The sequence below is a fragment of the Lithobates pipiens genome, unplaced genomic scaffold, assembly GCF_037356315.1.
Source record: "Lithobates pipiens isolate NorthernLeopardFrog02 unplaced genomic scaffold, aLitPip1_a1.2 Scaffold_18, whole genome shotgun sequence".
NCBI lineage: Eukaryota > Metazoa > Chordata > Amphibia > Anura > Ranidae > Lithobates > Lithobates pipiens.
In genome coordinates, this window is record NW_027507758.1 from 105,797,293 (window position 1) to 105,810,502 (window position 13,210).

The window sequence follows — 13,210 nt, forward strand, 5'->3', positions numbered from 1 at the left end:
AGTAGCCCTCTGAGGAGTGATTTGCATTGAATCATTTTTCAGAGATCATTTGACAGAGGATGAAAATGCATTATGTCTTTTCCTCACCACCGGTTTTTAAGCCCCTAAAATCCTGCATACCATGCCAAAACTGCATGCATTGCATGCTGTTGCAACTCATTCCCTTTCACTTATTTGGGCAATACTGCCCATAAAACATGACAGGGAATAATTTTTGCTGTGCATGTGTATACCCCCATATAGCTGCTTTTGCGGCTTGGAGAAAAAGCGAAAACATGGCTCAACCTCCTGTTTTTACCTCCCTTCCCAACCATAAGTTTAAACAAGGCCTTAGGGGCTCGTTCCCATTGGGCGGACAGGTGGGCAGTAAAGCAGTTGAGCCATGCTTTTACTATCCCCCAACAAGCCACCCTGAACAGGAGATGCAGTTGCTTGGCTGTACACTTGCCAGGGGCTGATACTTTGCTTTGCAGCCATGGCAAAAACTAAATGGAACAGGGTCACAGTGTGACTGTGTGCAATGCAGTCATTGGGTTGAAACAGGCAGCAAGGCGGTGAAATATTGCCTTACTTCCTATAAAACTCTTTGAAAAATGATCTGCTGCAGATCGTTTTTCAGAGGGGCAGCCATAATTATCACACATCTGAACAAGCCCTTAGGCTGGATTCACACCTATGCATTTTTTGTGCTTTTTGCATTTTGCAGATTTGCACTACAGAACTTGTTCCTTAGGAAGCCATGTTAAATGGACTGTAGTGCAAATCTGCAAAATGCAAAAAGCACTAAAACTGCATAGGTGTGAATCCAGCCTTAGAGCCCTTTCAGCAGTCCTTTCTCACCCAGAGCCTCCCGAGATCCCTTTAGTTTTCTGCACCCCTCAGAGCCCACCTCCCCGTTCCTCCTTCATCCCACTGACAGTCCTCCTCAGACTGACACCAGTGGTGCAGTTTTTCCCCATTGACACAGCAAGTTTTTTTTCTTCTAGTGACACCATCGACACGGGGACATTTTTTTTTTTTTTACCACTGAAGATGTCAGTGGCCTTGCAGGTAGCTCCAGGATGCCACATTGCTGGAGCCAAGGCGAGTATAATTTTACTTTAGCCACTTCAGCTATGGAAGATTTACCCCCCCCTCCCTTACCAGGCCATTTTTTTTTTTGCGCTACGGCACTGCGTTGCTTTAACTGACAATTGCGCGGATGTGCAACATTGTACCCAAATAAAATGTATGTCCTTTTTTCCCCACAAATAGAGCTTTTTTTTTGTACTATAAACAAAGAACGACTGACAATTTTGAAAAAAAAATATATTTTTTACCTACTGCTATAAAGCATATCCAATAAAAATGTAAAAAATTTAATTTCTTCATCAATTTAGGACAATATTTATTCTGCTACCTATTATTCGTAAAAACAAATCCCAATAAGTGTATATTGATTGGTCTGCACAAAAGTTACAGTGTCTACAAGCTATGGGATATTTCTATTACTTTTTTTTTTTTACTAGCAATGGCAGCGATCAGCGACTTATAGAGGGACTGCGATATTGCAGCTGACAAATTGGACACCTAACTGACACTTTTTTGGGGACCAGTGACACAAATGCAGTGATCAGTGCTAAAAATATGGAAGGTCACTGTACTAATGACACTGGCGGGGAAGGGGTTAACATCAGGGGCGATCAAAGGGTTAAATGCGTGCCTAGGGAGTGCTTACTAACTGTGGGGGAGATGCTTTTTCCTATGTCACAGTTTACTGTACCCGCAGAATGACATTCTGCCTTGTTTAAATGGGCAAACTGTCATTCTGTCAGAGCACCAAACGATCGACAGATCCCAGCAGACATTGGGTTTGAGGGACCCACTGATCAGTTCCCTCTTTGTAAAATCCCAGTGGGAGCGAGCCGCTGGCGGCACACACTCAGGCCCAAAACAAAGCAGAGTTACGTATATAAGTAATTGTAGTCCCCTTTTGTCTCATGATAATTTTTATAGCTGAACCATATTCAGGTGCATAATCCTCCTGACTGTGTCTACACTGAGATTGCAGACAAGGAGTCAGAATAACAAGAAAGGCACCTGCTACATATACCTTATGATTAAATGTTTTAAGCACCAGGAGCAATAAATGATTATATCTATGCTGCATCATGTTATCCCTGGGGAAAGAAATTACTAAGCAGGCGTCCCTTTACTACAGAGAGCACATCTCCTCTCCAAAGAAGACATCAGGGATTCCGATCTAATCTGATCTAGATGTGCATTCTGCTTTTAACAATTGGTTATAGATTCACAATGAATAAGGGATGAGCATTGCTTAGCTGAACTTATGAATAAAAGAAAAACAGAGGGTGCACCAACCTAGTGCATTACCTTTTGCGATCATTTAAAATTTGTGCATTATACTCACAATTAAAAAGCATGTTTCAAGCAAAATATAAAATCCACCATATCCTCCATTCAGCAAGGTCCGCTCTGAGGAAGAGGGGACACCACTCGAAACATGTCAGTTCTGTTTGGACACTCATTCAAAGACAAATAGCATCAGTGGGCCTGCATGTTCTTCTGTGCAGCCTTGACCCTGTGAACTTTCCTGCCCTCCTGAAACTCTACGTTCAGACATGTTGTGTATAACTTTTAAATGACACACGGACACAATGCAAACAGTTTTAACTCTCAGATTTACTTGGGAGGGGAGAGATTTAAAAGGAGGATTAGTCAGCCAAATTCTGGTTACAGCCAAGACTAGGTTGAAATAGATACCAGCAACATGTCCCCTTTAAGAGTAATAAACAGCAATGTTATAAATGCAAGGCCTTGCGACTATCTTCACCAGCAGTTGGAGCTCAGAGCAAGAATTCTTTAGTGTGGCAAAGTGATGGCAAACAAGGCAAGACAGCTGGTTCTGACTTATAGCAATACTCTAGGCAATCCAGAAAAGTGTTGTCTGTGCACAGTGTTCAGAGTGCAGTATTAATGACTGGCAGTGGGATCTTTGGGCAAGTGCCTTCTCACCAATCCTCATAACGTTCAGCAGCCTCCAGGTGGACGATCAAACTGTTCTCCTTGCTGCAGATGGACAGAGATGGCGATTGGTCTGCTGACTCAGTGAGCTGGCTGTCGCCGTTGGGTTCACTATTGCTGCAAGGTACCCTTCAGGTAGCATGCAACGTCTGACCCGCTGGGGCTGGAGTTGTAAGGCTGTGCATCGCGTGGTAGGCCGCGGTCTCCTCACACAGCGGCAAGATGGTGCTCACATGATGGGATTCAGGAAGCAAGAGAGCACAGCGCTGGTCAGCAGATCCCTTTATATAGTCTCTCCCACAATTCCCCCCTGGAGCAGATAGCTTGCAGGAAGTTGTAGTCCGTGGTCAGTTCTGCAGTTCAGCGATTTCTGCTCAGAAGACTACAGTTCCCAAAATGCTTTTCTTCAGGCTCAGAAACCTTATGTCAATTATCTGAGCCCAGCACTAGAGGGATACAGAAACAGTCTGGGACAGCAGGAGACATGTCTTCAAAATCAGATGCTGTAGTCCACTCCCGGCTACATCCTATCCCTACTTGAAAGTCTTTGGTCCCTAAAGACAGGATACAGTCCCACCAAATATTTGTTATTTAACACCTTAAAGATCTGCAAATTACAAATCTGCTAACCAGAATCTACAGTAGCAAATAGCTAATAGAAGGATTTTCTAACAGTAAGCTATATAAATCATCAGACAACGTTACATAATTTGGTGACCGGCCAGTAATAGATTAGTGACCTACTCAGAAGTGTCGTAGGGTGGAGCAGGGTCATCCTCTACCAAAGGTTCAGTAGAAGAAGCTGGCACTTGGTTAGAGCGTTGAGCTGTAGAAATGAGTTAATCTGAGCTTTCTCCAAGGGTGTTGTTCGTTGGTCTCTTATAGGGATTGCTTTCCCATCTAAGTCTTGAATGTATGCTATCTGAGGTTCCAGACTCACTATTCAGGACCCAAAATCTACAACCAGGCTCTGATTCTTCCATACTCTCAAACAGTCTCTCCTCCTGCGTCATGGGTGGAGGGGCTGGAACGTCTCTAGAATCTAATATTTCAGAGTTGTCAGCCAGTTCTAGTTTGACTCTTCCAGTTCTTCTCTCAGGAGATGGTAAAGGCCTCTCTGTCTCAGAAGGCTAGCATTTTGGGCTGAGAGGTTTCACCCATATCTTCCAATGGGGACTAAGAGACTCTGGTGGTATCCTCGATTGGGGAAATCAATAACTAGTCGACAGTTAGCTCCTCCTCCATCATTCTTCTCCGCTTTGTCCTCTTGAAAAGTAGATGAGGTAGACTGACGGGTCCTAGAACTCAAAGTAGGAAAGCGAGGTGTATCAGAACAAAGTGGTGAAGATACCCGAACAGCCTCAGATATAGATAAGAGGTGGTTTTACCCCTCTGGGAGCGAATTTGGTACACAGGAAGTCCAGGTAGCCATTTTGCAGACATTGTAGGGTTGAGAGCGCCATCAATCGGCCAATTTGTGTTTTCCTGGCACTCCTAAATTGCCTAACAGCACCTGATCTCCTGGTTGCAAGTCCTGAACCCACACCTTGAGATCAAAATTCCTTTTTGTTTCTTTGTTCTCTAGCAGTGGAGGCTAACTTGGCTCTCTCATAGACTTCGGAGAAAGTTCAAAAATGCCTATCAACATATCCTCCATAAGAGGCCTGAGAAGTGTGATCCAGGGAGTTTCCAAAATCAAAATCCACAGGTAAACCGGTATCCCTCCCAAACATCAACCACATCAACCTGTAAGGAGAGTACCCGGTAGAGTAATTTACTGTGCTATTGTAAGCGTGGACCACTGCAGCAATGTAGTCACCTCAATGTTGTTTATTTTCTAAAGGTAATGTTCCCAGCATGTTTAGCAGGGTATGGTTGAAACGTTCTGGCTGTAGATCTCCTTGGGGATGGTAAGGGGGGGTTTTGGACTTTTAAACATTAAGCAATTCACACAACCATTTTACCAATTTACTCTCGAAGTCCCAACCTTGATCTGAGTGTAGACGCTGAGGTAAGCCGTAATAAACTAAAAACTTCTCCACCAAAGCTTTGCCAACCATAGTGGCTTGTTGAGCTTTGGTCGGGAAAGCTTGTACATAGCGAGTGAAATGATCTGTCACATTCAGGACATTGCTTCCCCCACTCAGGTCAGGTTCTAGACACAAGAATTCAATGCACACCAGCTCTATTGGCCCTTGACATGGTAGATGGCCCATTGGTGCAGCCCTACCAGGTAAAGTGTTTCTTTGGAGGCACTGAATACAAAAGCGGCACCGAGGCACTCTAGCAGGGCTAACTCCCACAGCTTCAGCTCCTGTGGCCCCCTCATGATGGTGCTCTACTCCCTGGCACACTGCGTGAACCCCGTCAGGAGTCAAATGTACCAAGTTCCTTGCACTATCATCTGAAACATACAGCCTTCGAGATAGGGAATCTGCATCCTGGTTTCCTATCCCTGGCCTGTACTTCAGGCTGAATTGAAACCCGGACAATGTGGCCAACCATAGATGCCCAGTGGCATCTAATTTCGCAGTAGACAACAGGTAGGTCAAAGGATTGTTATCCGTTTTGACCATAAACGTAGCCCCATACAAGTAGTCTCGCAGCTTGTCCACTACTGCCCACTTGAGGGCCAGAAACGGTAAATTATGCACAGGAGTTCTTCTCAGAGGGAGTGAGGCTCAGAATCACATAAGCTATCGGATGGAGCTTCCCTTCAGTTTCTTGATATAGAACTCCTTTTAGCCCATCTCGGCTAGCGTCCACATGCAACTCAGGGTTTAGAAGGATCAGCATAGGCTAAAACTAGAGCTTCAGTGAGGCTCTCATTCAAACGTCTAAAAGCCTTCTCACAATTCCAGGTCCATTGATCCTGAACAGAGTCACGTGGCCTCCTTGGGCCTCCCTGGGATGTGAGCTCTGCGAGCCCTTGTTCACTTTACTCTGCAACAACTTATTCAGGGGCTTCGCAGTCTGTGCAAAGTTCTTCACAAATCTTCTATAGTAGGAACAGAATCCTAAAAATGACCTCAGCTCTGTGACAGTCCTTGGTCGAGGCCAAGAGGTAACCTCCTCCAGCTTTCGTGGATCTACGGATACTCCATGAAGTAACTGAAGTCTAGTAGAATTGGCATTTCTCCAATGACAGCTTCAGTCCCACCGCATGAAGTCTCTGAAAGACCTTTTCAAGTCATGCTTCATGCTCCTCCAACCTCTTGCCAAAAACTATTGTCATCTGAATACATCAGCGCTTCTATCAAATTCATGTCTCCCACGTATTCTCCATCAATCTCTGAAAGGTGACTGGGGCCGCCGCCAATCCCTGCAGCATACGGTCAACCTCAAAGAATCCCAACAGGCTGATGAATGCCATCTTCTCTTGGTCGTCGGGATGCATAGGTATCTGGTAGGACCCACTTTTCAGATCCAACACGCTGAACCATTTTGCTCCAGATGGACACTACAATGCATCTTCTATGCGAGGTGTGGTGTACTGATTCGGGATGGTTTTTCGATTCAGCATTCGGTAATCGATGCACATCTGACTGATTCCATTTTTTTTTTTTTTTGCACACCACCATAATGGGGGATGCATAAGGACTCTTGGATTCCTTAATGACCCCAGACTTCTTCAGTTTGGCCAACTGCTCCTGAAGATCCTCAAGGTCATTCAGAGGGATCTCTCTCTCGAAAGGGCTTGTACTCGGAGCCAATCTGTGGAGGGTATGGGAAAGGAACAAATGGCAACAGAGAACATTGACCGGAGGTGTGCCGGGGTCACGTGGTTAGTATGCCTAAAAGGGGGCAAAAATAACACAGTAGGAAGGAAGCTTAACAAACAGATTATTACACACTGAATTAACGTTCAAACCGCCAAATTGAAAAACACTTGTGACATCTCAAAAAGTGGCTCCGGGACATACCCAGAGACACAACGACCTCCACCTACCCAAATACTGAATAATAATGCCCGCGACCCCTTGTCGCAAAGTTGCTCCTATCTCGAATGAATGGCCAGCGTATGCTTAGGGTCCAGAACCGGATTGGCCCAAAAAGGGATGGCAATGAAATATGCATTGAGCTGCGGAGAGGAGAGCACAAAAGGAAAAGGCAACAGAGAACCATCGCTGGGTTTACCAGACGTAACACTGACGAGCTAGTCTAAGACCAAAGCCGGGCACCACAGCCTTTCTGGTCTCCAAAACCTGATGTCAGTGCTGCCTCCCGCTTGCTGCATCTTGTGAGCATGCAGATGTAACCAGAAAAGGCTGGGGTGCCTGACGAATTGATAGGCCAAAAGTACGGGAGACCCTGGGCCAGAAAGCGTGACTCCCCTGGCCTCAAAACCACGAAGGCCAGATATACCGCTGCCTTGAGCACCAAGCTGGGTACCAGCCCAAAAGGAAACCTCGAGAGCATGTCAGACACCACGGAAAATATGACCTGTGATGGGAAGTCTGCTGGGTGGATACCTTTTTAATAGGGTTTGCAGAAAATAAAGGAAGGCCTATCGGGGTCTCCCCAAAACAGAAATGCTGAGTCCTAGCCAGATATGACCTGATAGTGCCTTGGGCCAATTTGAGTTGGGAGTGGCCAAAAACCGAAAAACTAATAGGTACTGGAAGATGTAACTGTCAGGACTTGGAAAGCCTGGCAAACATTCCAAACAGTGACATAAGCCTTCCTGGCATTCAAAAATGAAGGTATGATCGAACAAGGCTGCTGCGTCAGCCCAATGGGAACCTCATTGCTGGAACCAAGGAGAAGGTGTGGCTCAGGCATCTGGGGTTCTGGAAAACACTAACCACTGAGCCAGTAGAAGTAGCTAGGGAAATGAGGGTAGTGTAGATTAACCGGTTCCTGACCGGCTCATGCCGATGTACGTCGGCAGAATGGCACGGGCAGGCATATTGGCGCACAGGTACGTCCAATCTTTGTGCGTTCGCGTGCCAGTCGGGACCCCAGTGAGTCCGGTCGCGGGTCCCGCGGATTCAATCGCTGTGGGCATACCCGCGATCGTCTCTATTGTAAACAGCATTTCTCCATTCTGCCTAGCAACTAGTGACGCTGATCTCTGCTCCATGTGATTGGAGCAGAGATCAGTGTTCACTAAATGAAAGCACAGCCCCCCACAGTTAGTAATACACCCCTAGGAGCACTTAACCACTACACTGCCACCCACTGGTTAACCCCTTCACTGCCAGTGTCATTTACACAGGAATCGCTGCATTTATATAGCAGTGATTGCTGTATAAATGACAGTGGTCCCAAAAATGTCTGACGTGTCCGCCATAATGTCGCAGTCACAATAAAAATCGCTGATCACGCCATTACTAGTAAAAAAAAATAAAAATTTAAGGAAAATGCCATAAAACTATCCCCTATTTTGTAAACGCTATAACTTTTGCGCAAACCAGTCAATCGCTTATTGCGATTTTTTTTTTTTTTTTTACCAAAAGTATGTAGAAGAATGCGTATCAGCCTAAACTGAGGGGGAAAAAAAAAAAATGTTATATATTTTTGGGGGATATTTATTATAATAAGTAAAAAAATTTTTTTTTTCAAAAATGTCGCTCTATTTTTGTTTATAGCGCAGAAAATAAAAACCGCAGGGGTGATCAAATACCATCAAAAGAAAGCTCTATTTGTGGGAAAAAAAGGACGCCAATTTTGTTTGGGAGCCACTGTGCAATTGTCAGTTAAAGCAGCGCAGTGCCGAATCGCAAAAAGTGGTCTCGTCTTTGACCAGCAAAATGGTCCGGGGCTGAAGTGGTTAAGGACAGGAAAAAAAACACAGTCCACAGAGTAACTTGCTCCGCACTTGCGTCCGACACACAGGGGAACACCAACCTAAAAAAACAAAAAAAAACGGGCTTCCCGAGTTGAAGCCGGGTAAACCATCCCCCTGCATTGTACCCCTGCCATCAGATCAAAGAGTCGCGGCTAGCTATGTGCGAACCATGAGTCCTTGGGCCGGTCCAGGTACTAAAAGAGGGTGAGCTACCATGCTCCGACCCCCTAGCCAGAGAAGAAGGGATAGAAGCAAAGTCCCCCAACATCTGCTGTTCAAGACATGACCTGCATAAACCGAAAAAATAAACTGGACATAACCAAGAATGAAACAATCACCCGTAAGACTCACCTGCAACCAACCCATCCCCCCGAAAGAAATGAGACCAACCTATGCCAGTCTTGTGCGATTTACCAGGCTGAGTACCTGAGGCGTAATAGGCAAACTAAAAGGCCTAGAGACATGAAAACGTGTCGGGGTACTGAAGTAAATGGTAACCTAAAATAAATGAAAAAGAAATCGAGATCTAATGCAAGTAAGCTGCGTGAAGGAACATAACCAAATGAGAAACGTGAGTAGTGTGAGCGGCACCAGAAACGCAAACTGCAAGAGAAACGCAGGTTGCATGGGAACGTAAATAATATGGACAACATGGGGAAAGATGTGAGTAACGTGGGAAAGATGTAAGTACACGAGAAACGTAAAATTGCATGAGAAACGTAAACTTGCATGCGAAATGTAAATTGTGAGAGAACGTGAAGTGCAAGAAACTTATAATTGTCCGAGAAACGTGAACTTGCACGAGAAATGTAAAATTGCATGACAAACTTACCTTGCACGAGAAACCTAAATTACACGAGAAACTTAAATTGTATGAGAACGTAAAATTTCACGAGAAACATAAAATTGCATGGGAAAATGTAAATCGTATGAGAAAACGTAAATTGTACATGAAACTTAAACTGTAAGAGAACTTAAAACTTGCACGAGAAACGTAAAAATTGCAGAACGTAGACAACCCTACTGTGTGAAAAACGACCAGAAAACATGAACAGACAACCAGCCCATGAAATAACAACACTCCTTGGTATCTGACAGGTATGAGGATGAGGGTGCAGAAAAGACAATACCAACGGCGCATGAACGTGAACCTAATGACAACACCAACCTAGTGTATGCAGTAAGCGAGCTCGACCAACCTGCAGCACCAAGACAGGTAATTAAAAGGAACACTCAGAGCTAAGGTACCTACAGACCATGGTTGGGGAGTAGTAAAGGTGTAATAGTGAACGTGCATGTATGATATATGGTATACGGGCGAGAAGATTGTGGGACGACAATCAATTAAAAATGAAACCTCAGCCCGTATGAATCTGTAGACGTGACAGATCCTGGATGTGAGCACTAGCTAACAGAAAGCAGTGAACGAAAGGCTACGACATGAAAAAGGGCTACGACGTGAAAAACCCATCACGTGAAAATGGCACGACATGTGTACGGCATACAGAATATGACCGGCTTACTGAAATGAATGTTCTAAAACCATGTAGCCCCCCAAGGACACACAAAAGAACATAATGAGATGACCGGCGATGAGAAAGTGTCATGTCATCTCCACAGCCTGTATTAACCCCTGAAAACCCATACTATCAAGTGTGCGTAGCACATGGTGACGGGGCACTAGCAGCGTGGCCCTATGTGAACGGCAGCATGCAGGCAGCCCTGTCTGCTAAATGTTTCTACCATGGATACCCCCATTCGCAGCATGAGGGGGAGCGATTGGGCTGTGTAAGGATGCACTGTGCCTATTGACAGGCAATTACAGACCCATCTTGCTTCCTAATATCGACCTCAAGCTGTTTACTAAAATCATTATTCTGCGGTCTCCTCACACGGCAGCGAAATGGTGCTCACACAATGGGATCCATGAAGCAAGAGAGCGCGGGCCTGGTCAGTAGATCCCTTTATAGTCTCTCCCACAATTCTCCCCTGGAGCAGATAGCTTACTGGGAGGTGTAATCCACGGTAAATTCTGCAGTTCAGCAATGTCTGTTCAGAAAACGACATTCCCCACAATGCTTTTCTTTAGGATCAGAAAGGTGATGTCAGTAATCTGAGCCCAGCACTAGGGGAATACAGAAACAGTCTGTGACAGCAGGAGGCAAGTCTGCAAAATCTGATGCTGTAGTCCGCTCCCGGCTACAATAACTTGGATAGGGAAGGTAATTATGGGATGTCCAATTTAAAAAATGTCAAACACTGAATCAAGGACAACTTCACCCTATTTACAAAAAGTCCTCTTCTTCCACCTGCACAAACTTGGTTCTTTTATGTACAGCACCTGCTGTTTACTCCTGGTAGAACTAACAGTTTTAGTTCAGCAAAAGCCCTTTACAGGTAGGAACTCTCAATCCCTTGACAAAGCAATGCAATGTGAGTGAACAGAAAACACACTTCCTTCTGCCTTCCTGTGGCCACTGATCCCAGTTTCACTTGCTTAGCAGAATGCTATCCCACCTGGCTGTCACCAGCCGTACCCAGCTGTTCTGCCCAACTGGCAAACATACATGGAGACCTTCCAGGGGAAGTTTAGAGTAAGACTCTGCACTACGCGGTCATCAAGAGAGACCTGCTACAGATGGCAGTCTCTCACCTTTGCGCATCCCTGCACCGTGCTGATCTACACGCTGTCTCTCCTTGCTCCTTCCCGCTGCCTCTCTGGCATGAGTCCTTCCACCACCTCCTGTTTTAGGATCCTTCCAGGCCAGCTTTCCTGAGCACCCATCCCCAGGTAAATCCCCCTGCTAAGGGGTCCCTCAAGGGTCACGACAGCCTCTCCTCGGCACGGCTTCTGCATATTCCACCTGACTGCCCTGCTGCAATGGCCCATGTCTATTTATGGGGTTATCTCAGTCCCCTGCCAGCACACATCTGGGGATTTTCTGAGGCCCCATAAATGTTCCTCCTAACCCTCGCCCTCTAGTTCTAGAAGGTTCTCCAACCTTCCAGATACCACGGGGAGGCACCATAGAGCTGCCAGGATGAGTCACCCAGTCCTGGCCTCTAGTAACCCTGATCCAATTCAGTGACTCAGGTTATTCCTGGCCAGAATATGATTTACCTACTCTCACTTCTAGTAGCACACACTATATAGTGCTGCAACCCCAACAGGTATGCATATTGTCATACACAGACTTTGCTTTGAGGTATACCTGAAAGCTATGTACAAAAACATTTAACAACATAGTAACTGTTTTCCTGCCATGAGTACTGGAGATTTCTTGCGCACATTCAGCATTAAACCCTCATTGACGTGCAGCACTTCCCTCTCTTCTCGTATAAGCTAACGGCTTGTGATGTGTGCCAGTGCAGTGCATGCAGGACTGTGGTAGTGATGAATCCTCTGTCCGAACAAAGTTCTCCTAGATAGTCAAATCCAATGCTACCCCACTGCATACTCTATGCCAACTGGCAAAAGGCTGGGTCCAGCCTGCGGGGTCCTAAACGCATAACTCCATCCAAATGAAATCTCCTATATAGCGCGGCTGACATGCGTGTGTGCAGGGGGTGTGCCTGGACACACCCTAATTACCCCTGTGTGGCATAGATTCCCCCTACTGCCCAAGCTGTGTCATTTTCTGAATGAGCACAGCGAGTGACTGGTACAGATCACTCACTGTGTTCGTTCATAACTGAAGCCAAGTAAACTGTTTACTAGGCTTCAATTTGTGAATGACCAGGAAGCTGCTTAGTGCAGAGCATTTGCCATTCATTCATTGTCCAATGCAGCTGATGCTGCAGAAAAAGGGGCTTGGGAATCTCTGTCCTCAGCGTTTTTTCTCTGTCCCAAAATTAAGACATGAAGGGTCTGTATAGACCCCTGATATTTCACCAAAGCTCCCATTGGGGCTCCTAAGAGAATTGTAAATAAAAAAGATTTCTAAGAAAAAAAAAACTACGGACACTGCCCACTGCACTACTGACACCAACCTCTGCCCTACTGAACCCGTCTATATTTTAATACTTTTAAAATGTTTGACTTTTATTTTATATAATGCACAAACGCGCACACACACACAAATATGTGTGCTTGAGCTTTGGGGTGCACACCCTAATGCCATAGTCTACGCACACCAATGACAACTGATATGATCCTAGGCTTATGCAAGCGGAGTAATGTGGGCAGACGTGTTGAATAACATGCAGAGCTTTTTAGCCTTGAGGCTGTGTGTAAACTCAATCTAAGCGGAGTGGTGCAGGCAGACTACAGTATAGAAGACAATACTGTACCCGTAGCCAGTGGGCCATCTGCGTTTTTTAAGCTGCATCCTGCTTGCCTGCTGTGCTTCTCTTATCACTTATGCCTGGTACAAACTCTGAGTTTGTACCCGCTGG